Here is a 17,334-nt window from a genome sequence, read left to right as displayed (position 1 = left end):
CGGCCAGGTCCTGTGAATATATCAAGGTAATGTGAAAGGGATCCTTTATAAACTGTTGGAGGGAGGCCAGTCTATTGTATCATTCCTAATGGCTTTCTACTCATGACTGTACCAAGTCCAAAGGTAGCTTCGCTCTCACTTTCTCTCTGGATTCAAACTAATTTTTATTCCTCCCCAGAGGTCATTTGGTGTAGACAGTTAGTGTACATTATTGGTCTACAAAATAGGGAACATTAGATGGTGATGGTATTGAGAGTTAGTGTCTTACATAAGAAGAATCAGAACCCAAGGAAGGAAGAGAGAAGGGGATATGAGCTGTTGCTATAAATCTGCCTTAGTGAACTTCAGCAGATGCTTTGAATCTGGCTTCTTGTTTGTTTATTTATTTATATTTTATTGTTGACAGTATTACAGATGTCCCCTGTTTTTCCGCCTTTGCTGTCTCCACCCAGCCCACCCCCCAACCCAGGCCTTCACACCTATTGTATTTTTCTGGCTAACTCTTGTTGGATGTGTTGCTGTTTTAAGGCACTATGCTAAGCTCTTTGTTGTAATCTTGAAATGACATCTTTGACTAGTAGCTTCATTGTACTGGTGAGGAAACTTTGGAATTTGCTCATCAGTCATATGGTCAGGTTCATAAGGGAATATTCAAGATCTGCTAGGATCCATATCCATCTCAGTGCCATGGTTGTGGTAGGACAAGACCTAGAATTCTTGGTACATCTAGAATTAAACCCAGATCAGCTTTGCATGTATAACTGGGTTAGTAATAGCCCAGAGGGGACACAGGTAATGTTAGTAAAAATGTAAAGACATTAAAGTCAGTCTCAGAAATGTCACGCCCTGAGATTCAAATTACCAAGTTGGAGTTTCAAATCCTAGGAAATCTGGGAAGAAAAAGAGAATGATTTCTATAAGAAATCAGAGATTTAGGATTTAAAGCATAATCCAGGTCAACACAGTCAAAGTATAGTGTTTGGGGCCCTACCTCTGCATTTCCCCAACTCAGGTATCCCAAGTCAAAAATCTCTTGTGGAAATGTAGGTTAGGATAAAAGACAAGAGATGTGTTCATTTCTATTAACATTCAAAATCCTTAAAAGCATCCAATCAACTATATGCCAATTTAGAAAATAGAGGCCAAGGGCATATTTTAAAAACTATTCTATGGCTGTGGGCATTGTGAATAAATGTGCTTGTGGGGAAACCCATCATTTGTCTACTTTATGAAGCCTATAGTTCTGCAGTGATTGACTGCCACGGCATTTACTCTTTTACTCCACATATGAACTGAATAATTAATGACTGAGGCTAATTAATATAGGAAGCTATTATGAGGGGGCTGAAAAAGAAGAACTGGATCAGTAGAATTATTGAGCCCATTAAATCTTAAAGATTTCTGCAGGTTAGAATTCACTTTAAATCTTTCTTTATGAAGACATCAAATTCAGCGTGTGTAAGAAGCATGCATTTATAATGCTTAAGTTGTACCAGGAACAATTTCAGGATTTTTAAGCAGACTATAATTTGCTTCAGTGACTCTCTTTATTCGGTATTTCTTTAGAATTGCTTAGATCGATCCCTGGTTTGAAGGAGTCATTCAGCTTCTCAGGCATTTTTTTCCCCCTTACCTGAGAACATTTTTGTATCTGTCTTCAAAGCTGGCAGGAGAGAGGGAGGAAGAGAGAGAGAGAAACATCGATGTGAGAGAGACACTTCAAATAGTTGCCACCCACATGACCCCACCCGGGGCTCAGGACAAACCGCAACCAAGGTACGTGCCCTTAGCGGGAACTGAACCTGGAACACTCTGGTCCCTGGGTTGATACTCTAACCGCTGAGCCAAACTGGCCAGGGCTCAGGCATTTTTTAAAAATAAGAAATATTGGCCAAAGAGATGAGTTTGTCTATGCAGAATCATCGCCTGCTGGTGTATATTCAAAAGGACTGAATACTTGGAAACAGGAAGTACATTTCAGAACTATATAAGCAATTAAGAAAAGATTGATAATACTATCAGTCTGGGATTAATCTAAAATCCATTATAAACTCCTTTTGGACATCACATCTTTTCAAAGGGGCACTGGTTTAAAATGTAAGGTGGGTCTTTCAGTTATGGTATCATGTATATTGTTTCTTTTTAAAATTTTACTTTTGCTGTTGACTGTTTCTCATTTTTGCGATTGACCCTATAGAGCACTGATTCTCAAACTATTTTCCCTTGGAACATGCTGAACTTAGATTTTTCACTCTGAACGAAAAAAAGTACTCAATTGTTCCTTATTTATTTACTAATATTGTTTATCTCTTCATGGATGCTAATAGTCAAGACATAAATGAACACATTAGAAGATGAATTAGATAAAGAAAATATAGTATATTTACAATGTAATGTTATTCAGCCATGAGAAAGAAGGAAATCCTGCCATTTGCAAGAACATGAATGGACCTTGAAGGCATTATGCCAAGTGCAATAAGTCAGACAGAGAGACAAATACTGTATGATATACTTGTATGTGGAATCTAAAAATACTGACCTCACAGGAACGAAGAGTAGAATGATGGTTGCCAGTGGTTTGGGTTGGGGGAGATGGGAGAAGTGGGGATATAAACTTCCAGTTATAGGATGACTAAGTTCTGGGGAGCTAGTGTATACCATGGTGACTGTAGTTAACAGTATTGTATTGTATACTTGAAAGTTGCTGAGAGTAATTCTTAATGTTCTCACCACACACACACACATACACACAAAGGTAATATGTGAGATAATGGAGATGTTGTCATAATTGTTTCATAATATATATGTGTATCAAATCATCACATAGGGCACCTTAAACATATGCAATGCTATATGTCAATTATATCTCAGTAAAAGTAGGAAAAAGGAAATAAATGAGCAAGTTGCATAACATTAGAAACAAAGATCCCCGGAAACAATTGGTCTTGGTGTGCCAGATTGACTTTTTTGACTTGTGAGACCGTGGCGTGTTATCAGATCATCTGCATAGAATGATGTCATATTGTACTATAGGAAAAGTATTCATATGATAGAATTATCTTCAATAATACGTAAGTAGATTCCCCAAAGAGCACCAATACCTACAGAAACACCACCTACACCAAGTTTGAGAATTACGGATTTTGTTATGCACATGCCCTCAGACCCAGTTTTTCCACTTCTAAGTATCAGTCATATTCACTGCACAAAAATATTTAAACAGCCCTGGCCGGTTTGGCTCAGCAGTTGGAGCGTCAGCCTGCGGACCAGAGAGTCCCGGGTTCAGTTCCCACTATAGGCACATACCAAAAAAAAAAAAAAAAAAAAATACATATATTTAAACATATGCAGATGGTGTTTATTATAGTGCTGTTTGTAATATTGAAAAACTGGCAACAACTCAACATAGGAGAAGGTTTTGATGAATTTAAGAACATCCATGCAGTAGTTTTACAAAACAAAATAGAACTATTTATATTGATATAAATGATCTTCCAGATATAAAGTTGAATGAAAGCGAGCTAAAGAATACTCCGTATATATGAACTCATCTTATACATGGAGAAGAGGAGGGAGAAATGAGGTCTTAGACAAAGGTCATAAGTGATAAACACCAGACTTTTAATAGCAGCCACCTCCAGGTGGGAGAGTGAACTTGAAGGGGTAAAGGAGAATTTGACCTTTTTAATCTGCATGCTTCTGTATTGTTTAAATGTACTCATGAAGCATTTGTATGCCTAAAAAGTAATTTTGAAAAGAAAAATTTTGTGCTGAAAGAAAAGCACATGAAAAGAAATTTCTTTCCTTTAGAATGTAGTGCCAGAAAAACGTTGCCTTCAAAAAGAATTTGTTTATATGCTTTTTTAGTTCTAATGATTATAATTCATGATGCCTCCCTTTGAATTTTGCCTTTCAGGAAACTCAGAATAGGATTGATTCTCAGTCAGAATAGATATACTAGCTTGTGAGGTTAGCATCTTTAGCTAGTGCCTCTTTTCATGGACCCCATTTCTAATTCCTGGGTTTATTTTATCAAACTTACATTATGTATGATCTTGGTTATAAACCACTTAATTTGTTTTAAGACAGAAATGAGAAATACATACATAAAAAATAATGTAATAATTATTTTCATGGAATTTAAAAGTCATTACTTGTTCCAGAGCTTCTGTTAGTGATCATTTACTTGTACCCAAGTATAACTCAATTTTAGACATTTTTATTCTATAGCATGTAACTCACACCTAAAAAAAATAACCAGAGGGTTCCAGAATTTGCAGAAAAATATATACAGTATTTTGCTTTTCCCCCTTGTACTGTCTGAGGTAATTGTTTAGATCTAGCGAGCCATCCAAGTTAATTATACCCAAAGGAAATTTATAGACCTCAGGGATTTGATGGCAATGTTCCTATTTATTGAAGTCCTCTGTGGGTGAAGGAAAATAGTCCTTTAAAGAATATTCAATGGAAAGACCCCTGTACAGATCTATACAAGCAAAAGACTATACAACTGACTAGTAAGGCTGTCCATCCAGAACACAAGCCTGCCTTTCCCCACCCACTGACACAGCAGCACACTCAGCCTCAAGGTTGAATCTATCCCTACTAAGAAAAAAGATCATTTTCGGCACTTTTTAGTGTGTTCTTTACTTTGTGTGTCATTTGAAAACACACCCTGCTGTGTTCTAGAAATAAACTGGCAGCTTCGTCTCTTGCCCTGTTGAAACTGCTCACCCTTCCGTTCCCTGTGCAAGCGAAGCTATGAGAATAATATTTTGGACAAGCCTTTTTCCAACTAACAGCTTGAATGTGCTCTGGGAACACTAACATGATTTTTTAATTAACATTAATTCTGCTCCGCTTCAACTATGAAAGAAACGGGGTTTCTTCAAACACCAATTAACAAAGCAAACCCCAATAAAGGGAAAATACTCTCTCCCCACTTCCAGCCCCCAACAGGAAATTCCCCCTGTTGAGTTTTCCCCAAGGTCTCTATAAAATTTTTCTGATGAACTTGCTAGAGCCTTAATGAGAATGAATCAGCACAGATTTTCCATCATAGAAACAGAAATATTTAATTTCATGAAAGGGGACAGCATGCTTGACTCTGCCCAGCCCACCACATAATGTCTTCAGTTTTCCTTCTTCCTGGTAATTTATTTCTCATAGTATTTTCATTAGAGTAATTCCCCGGGGTTTCCCAAACCTGAGGACTCTACCTAAACATCATAGATGAGACAAAAAGACCTGAACCTTTACTTCATTGCTGACTCCATTTTCCTACCTGAAGCAGAAGGAACGTATTTTTGCCCTCTTTGTGCTTGCTCAGAGTACATTTTCCTGCACGGGCCACTCCCAGGACCCAGAGGGACGATCGTACTTCCAGACATGCCCGCCCAGGGGCAGAGAGACATATCCAGAGATCCCACTAGGACAACACTTATCACACCATGTTCAGAAAAAACAACAATGACAACACAAGATGTTGTTCTGGGTACTACCCCAAAAGGGTTCTGTGGTCAAATGAATTTGGGATCTGCTGCAAACCATATCCTTCTAGAGATTCACAAAACATGTTAGCATGTGAAAAGCTCTGGGAAGTTTTTTAATCAAAGAGAAAAGTGGCCAGTGCGGCTCAGTTGGTTGGAACATCGTCCTGTACACAAAAGGTGGTGGATTCGATTCCCAGTCAGGGCACATATCCAGGTTGCAGGTTCAATCTCTGATCAGGGCACCTACGAGAGGCAACTGATTGATGTTTCTCACATTGATGTTTCTCTCTCTCCCTCTCTTCCTCTCACTGAGATGAAGTTTAAAAAAGAAAGAAAGAACGCCTAACTTTGCTTAATCTCATTTGTTTTTTCCAACTAATTTGACCACAACACCCTTCATGGAACACTAGTATTCTACAAATCACTGAAAAAGTGGGAAGAAAATGAATACTTACTATGCACCAATGATGTGCATTGATTACTTTAATTAGTACTCCTAACAACCCTATAAGTATTACTATACCCATTTAACAGGTTAAAAACTACTTCGATGTTCATAGTATTTTTAAAGCATATCCAGTTTTACATATATAACTTATAATAAAGAAATATATAATAAACTATAGAGCTAGCATTCAAATCCAGGTTTGTCTGTCTGTCTGACTTTAAGGGTTGTGTTTTTTCTACGCTATTACACTTACTGTTTTTTGTGTGTGTGATGGCCAAATTTGACTTACTTCTTGCCCCGTATTAACAGATTGATCATATATAGGTGGCAGGCTCTGGGAGGAAAGAGACTGTGTCTGTTGTGTTTATCTGTCTCTCTCTGATGCTTAGCACAGTGCCTGGAACACAGTAGACTCCCAACAGCTGTTGATTGGACAAAAGGATGAATGTGATATCAAGGGCACTACAAGTTGTCCAGACTTTGCTGTTCTAACGTGAACAAGGGAACTTTACAGGGACAGTAACCCAGATGGTTGAGGAGATTTGAAACTACATCACATGAGGAAAAGTTAATTTTAACAGCTTGATCTGAATTGGAAAAGTCTTTGGGGAGAGTGGCATAACCTCATGATGTCTTTGAATACTTGAAAGATGGGACTGGCATGTGGAAATTGGATTATTTAAGCATTAGGTGGAGTGAACCTATGACCTCCAAGATTCCATTAGGCCTGGTATTACATGAGCTTTTAGGTTGTTAAAGATGCACAAAAGAATGGTGTAGCACACAGACACTGGTGATCAATATAGCCAGAGGCTCAACTGTAGAATTGTGTAGCTTGAAATTCCTGTATTAGTCAAGGTTCTCCAGAGAAACACAATCAGTAGGATATATATAGATATATAAGAGGAGATTTATTATGGGAATTGGCTGACAGGATTACAGAGGCTGAGATATGCCATGATATACCATCTATAAGCCGAAGACCCAGGAAAGCTGATGGTGTAATTCAGTCCAAGTCTAAAGGTCTGAGAACTAGGGGTGCTGATTGTGTAACTCCCAGACTAATTTCCAAGGCCTGTGGAGGAAGGGGTGGTGCTGGAGCAAGTTCTAGAGTTCAAAGGCCCAAGAACCAGGAGCTCTGATGTCCAAGGGCAGAAGATGGACATTTTAGTTCAAGAAGACAGGAGTGAGAGAATTCGCCCTTCCTCTTCCTGTCTGTCCTCTTTGGGCTCTCAACAGTTTAGATGATGTCAGCCTACATCGGCAAGGGTAGATCTTCTTCACTCAGTCTGTGGAATCAAATGCCAGTCTCCTCTGGAAGCACCCTCACAGACCCATCCAGAAGTAATGTTTTGCCAACTACCTGGGCATTCCTTAGTCCAATCAAGTTGACACATAAAATTAATCATCACAATCCCATAGACTGGCCTTACAACTTATGTTGCCGAGGAAAAATAGTTTCAAGGCCACCAACACAATGACATTTCAGTCATACAAAAAGAATCACAATGGTTTTATGAAGGAAAAAAACAAAGCTTTACTGCATCCTAATTTGTCATAGAATGAAATTTGGCAATATGATAACATCTTTATAGGGCCCATCCAATGGACTTCATTTATAAGAAGTGCTGGAAGGAAATCTGTTACAGTATGTGTCCCTACGAAAGGGGTATTACAAAGAACTTATTAAGGCATAAGGGGAATAACTAAAATTTCAGAATAGTAACATCTGGGAAACCTGCTTTTACATAAGTCAATTAATTGCTATATTTTTAGAAAACCTCCAAAAATGACAGAAAACTGGATTGGATTTTGGTGGGGGGTGGAGTGCTGGGTAAATTAAATATATAGAGATAGAGACAGAGATATATTCTGACCCAGACAAGAGCAGAAAAACATAAAGGAACTATATTAAATGAAAACACATTACAATTTATTATACGTACATCTATACAAACACCACTAATTTGAGAAAACCATCACAGATTGTGAAGAGTAGCTGTGTGGACTGTACATACCTGTTCATGATATTTTAAAGGCCAGTGTGGAAATGTAAAATCTGTTGACAAAATCAGCTCCATCAACTAGGTTCCTATATAATACTATGTAATCTGTTCTCCATTCTGGTGTCAAAGCTAATAATGTCTAGTTATTTACTAAGGTTGTTCCCCCTTGTTTCTAATCCAGTTAACTAGGGCTACATACCAGGTAGGTGTGTAGCTAGGAAAATTATTGGAAAATATTCATATAAAAACTACTCGTATGTAGTAATTTATTTATTTTTATTGACTTATTTATTTAAAATATCTCAAAATTTGCAACAATGTTTTTACATTTTCTTCAGATTTGAAACAACTAAGAAGACATTGAATCTTAAGTGTGTGTGTGTGTGTGTGTGTGTGTGTAAGAGAGAATGTGAATGAGAGTATGTGTGTGTGTTTGCCGTGAAGAGAAACCTTTTTTATTTTGACTGCATAAAATTTAGAAATGCTAAACAATAAACAACATCTTGGACAAAAAAAGAATAAGGAAAAACTATAAAGCAAAACTATAAAGAAAGGAAATCTAAAGATTTCCAATCTATGAATATAGGGCTAAATCATCCTATGATTTTAGGTCTAAACTATGAATTTAGGACTAAAGTAATGAAAATATTAGGTAGTTTCAATGGGGTATTGTCCTGTTCAAGTTTTTTGTTTTTTGCATTGCTTTAAAAAAAAAATTTTTTTTCAGGTACATAATAAGTTACTTCTATTTGTAATAATAGCCATATCATACAATCATGGTCTTTGTTTAAACGTCCATATCAAACTTAGATGATGGTTTAAGTAATGGTCATTTAAATCAAAATATAATGCTTCTAGTATATAATTCTAAAGGGTCTCATGGAGGAATTTTGTACTCATGAGAATTATATTAATGAATCTATAAATAATACTGTAAATTATAATGCTGTGTACTACTAGGGTAATGGCGGCATCCATTTTAGTAAGAGTGGCTACACTAAAGAGAGAGCAAACAGAATTGCTGGAAGAGAAACACAGGCAGATGTTGTGTCCTGGTTGTGGATGTTCAGGAACCAGCCGCTTTGGAAGCTGACCCTCCTCCTGGAGACCTGATGACCCAGGGGACAGTCTGGCACTTGAGGCCCTCTGTAGGCTGCGGGTGGAGCAGCAGGACCAAATGGGCCACCTGGGAAAGGCTGGAACTTGGACTTGACCTTGGCCAGCATTTGCCTGTCTTGATTGTTCTCTCTCCATAGGTGCAGGAACTTTCTCTCAATGAACTCAGCTGCCATGCAGCCTTATTCAGCTCTTTTCTGAAGGCATCAAATCTCATTTTGACAGTAGGAAGAGCTTCTTCATAGTTCCTGGTTCATGTCTTGGGCCATCTTCTTACATGTCTTCAGAAACTGGTAGCTGGAGTTCATGTTCTTCCACACATTGGAAAATTTCTTCTCCATCTCTGAGCAGTGCATTTGCTCCTCACACAGCTGTTTCTTTAGTTGTGTTACCAGATCTTCGTGTATCTCACGCAGAATTGGAAGCTTCAGCTGCAGCTGTTGTATCTCATCTTTTAGGTTTGAATTTTCAGGCTGCAAAGATGCTTTCTTGGTTTGCAGACTCCCTTCTGCTGCAAGCTCTTCATTCATTTGCTTTTGCTCCCACAATTGTCTAGCTATTTCCTGAGACACATGGATGCCAGCATGATGGAGGGACACCCTTGAGATCAACTTCCAACCCTTGGATGACTTGATCCTCATTTTCTGCTTCTCTCTTTTGTAGGAATTCCAAGTTCCATCATACATGTGATCGCCAAGGTTGCCAGGCTTGGGGATGGTCTGCAGTGGGTTTCCAGCCACTGACAGTCATTGGCTGACTATATCTTGCAGGACCTGCTCTGTTTTTGGGTACAACTGTGCCTGCCTTTGTTTCTCCTCCTTCTCTTGGATTTTCTGCTTCCATCCCATCATTTCTTCTTGGAGAAGTTCTGCACTTTCTGGATGAGTGTTTTTGTTCAAATTATCCATTGTGTTCTTCTGAAGTTGTTCTTCATCAATTCCCGATGCTTTTGAGATGGGCTTTTCATCGGTTACTTGGGAAAGTTTAGGAGGTTGGCTCTTGCGAGCCATTTTCAGTAAGTTAACCATGTCCTGAAGTGACAGCTTGCTCATGTGTTTACTCAATGCCCTCAAACACAGGGTCTGTAACAAGAGAGGACTGGCCTCAACTCCAGATGACTTGAGGGCATCAGCTTCTGTCATAGGTCCAATATTTTCACTGACTTCTTCGCAGACAGAACACCATTTACCTGGTGCTTTCACACTTCCTGAAGTATGTCGCCTCTTTGCTATCAAAGACACCACCACCAGAGCACCCACCAAGATTTCCCAAGAGAACACAAGGAGTCCTGGGACATGTCTCAAGTTCTCACAAATCACTAGCAGCACCCCACACAGGTGCTCCATGATCAGCTGGAAGGTGGCTGCGATGGCAGACTGCAGGCCCTCAATGACTGGTCGGGCTCACAGCTCCACTACTGACTGCCAGTGTTCGGTGGGAACAAATAACCACTCAGAACTCTGTGGAGTGTTCTGTCTCTACGGTAACCAGGTACCTAGCAACCAGGGCAGATCATTTGGGCTGGGAGAGGGGAATCCAGTAGGTCTAGAAAACAGTCCCTAACTTGGCTCTGAAATAGTATGTGATCTCACTTCTACAGGCCTTAGGGCAGGAGGAGAGTGCTGATCACAGCCTAGAGACCTGTCACTCTAGGCCTACCTGTGTCCACAGCAAACCTAGAGGGTCAGAGCAGGGCCAGGTCATGTCCCTTTCTGTGTACAACAAGATTCAGTCAGGGCACATGTGGGCTTGTCCCGGGATGAGGCCCATTCTCCTGATTTAAAGTTTCCTTCTGCTGTAGGGACACTCACTGCAGCCCACAAAGGTCCCAGGGCTGTCCCTCCTCTGAGGCATCCTCTCTCCTTGTGTATGGTCACTGTGGTCAGGCTGGAGCCCAGGACTCAAGGGGATATTCACGAAAGGGCCTGAATTTCAATCCTAACATTTCAGGAGAAACTGGTTAGAACTGGGAGAGTCTTACAATCATGGGGTCTGAGGAGTCAACACACCCTGTTCAAGTTTCCTTGAAGGGGGTGACTCTGCTCCTAGGTGACCCTGTGACCTGGGCTCCTTCCCTAGTGTGCCCCTGCTGTCATCAGCCCACACCTCCAAGGATGCCCCAGGTAGGGTCTCCAATCCATGGAATCCTCTTCACAAGTGGCCACAGGGAGGGGTATGTCCTTTCTTTGATCATTTTGCTACATCTTTTTTTTTATTATTACTAGAGATTTTTTTTATTTTATTTCATTAAAGATGTTGTTTTATAGATCTGTATTAGTAATTTATTTTTGTTACAGATGTTTCTCCTTGTTCCCCCCAGACACTGTCCTCCCAATCCCCCCCCAGCATTGTTGTCTATGTCCGTTGGTTATGCATACATGATATAAGTTCATTGGTTTATCTCTTCCCTCCCCCCCCCCCATCCACCTCTTCTCAGGTTTGTCAGTCTGTACCCTACTACTGTATCTCTGGGTCTTTTGTTCATCAGCTTATTTGCTCATTATATTCCACAAATAAGTGATATCATGTGGTATTTGTCTTTCTCTGATTGGCTTATTTCGCTTAGCATAATACTACTCTCCAGGTCCCTCCATGTCATCTTAAAGGATAAGAGATCTTTCTTTCTTACAGCTGCATAGTATTCCATTATGTATATGTACCAAAGCTTTTTATCCACTCATCTACTGATGAACACTTGGGCTGTTTCCAGATCTTAGCAATTGTAAATAGTGCTGCTATGAACATAGGCATACATATATTCTTTCTGATTGGTGTTTCAGGCTTCTTAGTATATATTCCTAGAAGTGGGATCACTGGGTCAAATGGCAGTTCAATTTTTAATTTTTTGAGGTAACACCATATTTTTCACAGTGGCTGCACCAGTCTGCATTCCCACCAGCAGTGTACTAGAGTCCCCTTTTCCCCACACCCTCACCAGCACTTGTTGTTTGATGATTTGTTGGTGGCAGCCATTCTGATAGGTGTGAGGTGATAATCATTTTAATTTGCATTTCTCTGATGATTAGTGACATTGAGCATTTTTACATATGTCTCTTGGCCATTTGTATGTCCTGTTTGGAGAGGTGTATATTTAGGTACTCTGCCCATATTTTAATTGGATTGTCTTCCTTTTGTTGAGTTATATGAGTACTCTATATATTTTAGAGATTAACCCTTTATCTGATGTATCATTGGCAGTTATGCTCTCCCATATAGTGGGTTCCCTTTCCATTTTGATGGTTGTTTCTTTTGATGTGCATAAGCTTTTCAGTTTGATGTAGTCCCATTTATTCATTTTTTTCCTTTGTTTCTCTTGCCTTAGGCATTGTATCAGTGAAAATTCTGCTGTGCGTGATGTCTAAAATTTTGTTTCCTACATTTTCTTCTAGAATTTTTATAGATTCACAAGTCATGTTTAAGTCTTTTACCCATTTTGAGCTTATTCTTGCAAATGGTGTAAATTGGTGGTCTAGCTTCATTTTTTTTTTTTTTTTTTTTTGCATATAGCTGTCCAGTTTTCCCAGCACCAATTTTTGTGTGTGTGTGGTTTGGAACTCTTTCTTCTCCTTTCTTAAAGAGTGGGGAAAGAAATGGGTATGGGGTACCCCCTGGGCTCTGGGCAAGGCATGCAGGCAGTCCCAGCAGGCAGGCACTGGGGGATGGGTGGGAAGAGTCCTTGAGTTTCCCACAGTGCTTTTCTCTACAGGGAACAGGAAGGCTGGGAGAGGAGAGGGCCCTGGGGAGGCGAATGGTGGGCAAGGGGCCCACTCTAACATGCAAAGCCCAGCTGCCCCATAAACTATGTTGCTTCTTGAAGAGTGACATACATATAAATACACAGACACAGCCACATGCTCATATGTGGAGAAGGCTCTGCATTCCTGAGGGTGGGGATCTAGGCCTGTTGGCCCCAAAGAGCTCCAAGGCAGGAGCTGGGCAAATGTCCGCAGCCTCTTGAGGTGGGGTGAGTCCTCTGGGGAAGGTTTCTTGGTCTTTGAAGTTTTGTCCACCAGCACCCAGATAACTCTGAACCAAATCTATGCAAACTGGGGGCCCTGTGCCTGCACTTCAGTGCACTTGTGGGCAGCCAGTGTGCTGGCATGGGGGTCAAGTCTCTCCCTTCAGGGCTCTGAGGAATTGGGGTGCAGACAGAGGAGGCTAGAGGGAGCCAGCAGAAATGTCTTCTTCTCCACCCCATGGGGTTCTGGATTCAGTGGGGGGAGAAGGGAATCTATGGCAGAGTGGGCCCTTGGTTCTGATGTGACCTGTTGGGGGGCCAGGGGTAGCCAGTCTCATGCCAGAGAAGTGGGTGCCAGAGTCCACAGGGGTGGCTACTGTGGCTGGTGGTACTGTGGCCCCCCTGGGGGTGAAGCCATCATTGGCCAGCTGGGAGCTGCAAAGTTGCCAGTGGCTGCATGGGGCAAGTGCGGTGGGGACAATGTGGCTGTGGCATCCATTGGGCTGCCACTGCTGCCACCATGGAGCTCGCAGAAGCCTGGAGATGGGAGAACATGGGGAGGGCATCGGTGAAGTTGAGGGACTTTGCAGGGGTCCAACACCATTTATTAAAGAGGCTGTCTTTATTTTATTGTATGCTCTTGCCACCTTTGTCAAATATTTTTGAGCAAAATGTCTTGGGTCAATTTCCGGATTCTCTGTTCTGTTCCATTGACCTATATGCCTGTACCAGGCTGTTTTGATTACAGTGGCTTTATAATATAACCTGATATCCAGTATTGCGATCCCTCCTACTTTGTTCTTCTTTTTCTAGATTGCTGTGGCTATTCGGGGTCTTTTTTGGTTCCATATAAACTTTTGGAATATTTGTTATAGTTCTGTGAAATATGTCATTAGTATTTTAATGGGGATTGCATTGAATCTATAGATTGCTTTGAGTAGTATGGACATTTTAATAATGTTAATTCTTCCAATCCATGTACAAGGTATATGCTTCCACGTTTTTATATCTTTCTCTATTTCTTTTTTCAATGCCCTGTAGTATTCTGAGAACAGTTCCTTTATTTCTTTGGTTAAGTTTATTCCTAGGTATCTTAGTTTTTTTGCTGCAGTGGTAAATGAGATTTATTTTTTACTTTCTTTCTATGAGTTCATTATTGGTGTATAAGAATGCTGCCAATTTATTGTTGTTAATTTTGTATCCTGCTGTTTTGCCAAATTTATTTATTAGCTCTAGTAGATTTTTGATGGAGTTTTTAGGATTTTCAATGTACAATATCATGTCATCTATGAATAATGACAGTTTCACTTCCTCCTTTCCAATTTGGACCCCTCTTGTTTTTCCTTATTGTCTAATTGCTGTGGCTAAAGGACTTCCAATAGTATGTTAAATAAGAGTGGAGAAAGTGGCATCCCATTCTTATTTATGTTCTTAAGGGAAATGCTTTTAGTTTTTGCCCATTGAGTATGATGTTGGCTGTAGGTTTTTCATATATGGCCTTTAATATGTCGAGATATGATCCCTTTATTTCCACATTGCTGAGCATTTTTATCAGAAATAGGTGCTGGATTTTGTCAAATGCATTTTCAGCATCTATTGATATGATCATATGGTTTTTATCTTTCATTTTGTTTATGTGGTGTATCACATTTATTAATTTGCAAATATTGTGCCAGCCTTGCATCCCTCAGATGAATCCCACTTGGTCATGGTGAATAATTTTTTAATGTATTGCTGGATCCAATTTGCTAATATTTTCTTAAGGATTATGGTATCTATATCCATCAGGGATACTGACCTGTAGTTTTCGTTCTTTATAATGTCTTTATATGGTCTGGGAATTAAAATTATGCTGGTCTCATAAAATGAGTTTGCAATTTTTCCTTCTTCTTGGATTTTTTTGGAATAGTTTGAGGAGAATAGCTGTTAGATCTTATTTGAATGTTCGGTAAAACTCCCCCGTGAAGCCATCCAGGCCTGGGCTTTTGTTTGCTGTGAATTTTTTTTATTACATCTTCAGTTTCTTTAGTTGTTATTGGTCTGTTCAAGTTTTCTATCTCTTCCCGGATCAGTTTTGGAAGATTGTGTGTTTCTAGAAATTTGTCCATTTTGCCTAGATTGTCCAATTTGTTGGCATATAATTGTTCATAGTATTCTTTAACGATCCTTTGTATTTCTGTGGTGTCAGTTGTTACTTCTCCTCTTTCATTTCTAATTTTGCTTATTTGGGTCCTCTCTTTTTGTTTCTTGAGAGTCTAGCTAATGGTCCATCAATCTTTTTCATCTTTTCAAAAAACCATCTCCATGTTTCATTGATCTTTTGAACTGTTTTTCCAGTATCTATGTCATTTATTTCTGCTCTGACATTTACTATGTCTTTCCTTCTACTTGCTCTGGGTTTTTCCTTTTGTTTACTTTCTAGTTCTTTAAGTTGTAGGGTTAGAGAGTCAATTAGGAATTTTTCTTGTTTCCTGAAGTAGGCCTGTAGTGCTATGAACTTCCCTCTCAGGACTGCTTTCGCTGCGTCCCATAGATTTTGTGTTGTGTGTTCATTTTCATTGTTTCCAGGAAGTTTTTAATTTCTTCCTTGATCTCCTTGGTAACTCATTCATTGTTTAATAACATGCTATTTAGCCTCCATGCGTTTGCATGTTCTTGATGCAATTGATTTATAGTTTCATGTCATTGTGATCTGAGAAGATACTTGATATGATTTCAGTCTTCTTGAATTTGTAGAGACTTAGTTTGTGTTCTAACATATGGTCTGTCTTTGACAATGTCCATGTGCACCTGAGAAGAATGTGAATTCTGAAGTTTTGGGGTGTAATTCTCTGTAGATATCTATAAATCCATTTGATGTAGTGCATCATTTAGAGTTTCTGTTTCCTTGCTAATTTTTTGTCTAGAAAATCTATCCAGTGATGTCAGCAAGGTATTTAAGTTTCCTGTTATGATTATATTGCTATCAATTTCTCCTTTGAAGTCCTCCAGAAGTTTTCTGATGTATTTTGGTGCTCCTATGTTGGGTCCATACATATTTACCAAGGTTATATCCTCCTGTTAGATCTTCCAATATTATTTAGTGGCCTTCTTTGTCTCTAGTTAATGGCCTTCATTTTGAAGTCTATTTTATCAGATATGAGTATTGCTACCCAGCTTTTTTTTCCCTTTCTGTTTGCTTGGAAAAATTTTTTTCATCCCTTCACTTTCAACCTATGTGAGTTTTTTGTTGTGAGGTGGGTCTCTTGTAAACAATATATGTATATGAGTCATGCTTTTTTATCCATTCAGCTACTCTGTCTTTTGATCAGAGTGTTTAATCCATTTACACTTATGGTTATTATTAATAAGTACTTATTTATTGCCATTTTTGTTCATTATTTTTATGTTCCTCTTCTTATTTCTTCTGATTATTACAGCAGTCCTTTTAACATTTCTTGGAGTGCTGGTTTGGTGCTACTATATTCCCTTAGCCTTTTTTTGTTCTTGGAAACTCTTTATTTCACCTTCTATTTTGAATGATAGCCTTGTTGACTAGAGTAGTCTTGGAATCAGATCCTTATTTTTCATTACCTTGATTACTTTATGCTATTTCCTTCTGGCTTGTACTGTTTCTATTGAGAAGTTGAGTGATAGCCTTATGGGGGTTTCTTTGTAAGTAACCTGATGCTTATCTCTTGCTGCCTTTAGGATTCTCTGTATGTCTTTAATTTTTGGCATTTTAATTATTATGTGTCTTGGTGTGGGCCTCTTTGGGTTCTTCCTACTTGGGGCTCTCTGTGCATTGAACTTGTATACCTTTTTCCTTCACCCAGTTAGGGAAATTTTCTGTCACTGTTTCTTCAAATATATTCTCTAACCCTTACTCATTTTCTTCTTATTATGGCATTCCTATGATGCAGATGTTGTTAAATTTCACATTGTCCCACAGTACTCTTAGGCTGTCTTCCTGCTTTTTAATCATTTTTTTCTTTTTGGTTTTCTTTTTTTTTCTCCTATTTTTTGTTCAGATAGAGCGGGAGGGAGAGAGAGGAAGAGAGAGAGAGAGAGAGAAACATCAATGTGAAGGGACACATCGAGCGGCTGCCACCCGCACAACCAACCAGGGCGGGGGACAAACTGCAACCTAGGTACATGCCCTTAGCGGGAACCAAACCCCGGTCTCTCTGTACCGCAGGCCAATGCTCCAACCGCTGAGCCAAACTGGCCAGGGCTCTTTTTGGTTTTCTGATTGAGTGATTTTTTTTTTCTACCCTGTCTTCTAATTCACTGATTCGGTTCTCAGCTTCCTCTACTCTGCTGGTTATTCCTTCC

The 17,334-nt window shown here is 39.4% G+C and overlaps 1 pseudogene; it reads right to left on the bottom strand.

Annotated features, from left to right (window-relative positions):
• Positions 1 to 13,183: 13,183 nt before the first annotated feature.
• LOC118620371 lies at positions 13,184 to 13,624 on the bottom strand (annotated as a pseudogene).
• Positions 13,625 to 17,334: the final 3,710 nt, after the last annotated feature.

The sequence above is a fragment of the Molossus molossus genome, unplaced genomic scaffold (assembly GCF_014108415.1).
Source record: "Molossus molossus isolate mMolMol1 unplaced genomic scaffold, mMolMol1.p scaffold_m16_p_7, whole genome shotgun sequence".
NCBI classification, from domain to species: Eukaryota; Metazoa; Chordata; class Mammalia; order Chiroptera; family Molossidae; genus Molossus; species Molossus molossus.
The sequence above is the reverse complement of the archived record's forward strand: the minus strand, read 5'-3'. Positions and strand labels throughout refer to the sequence as shown.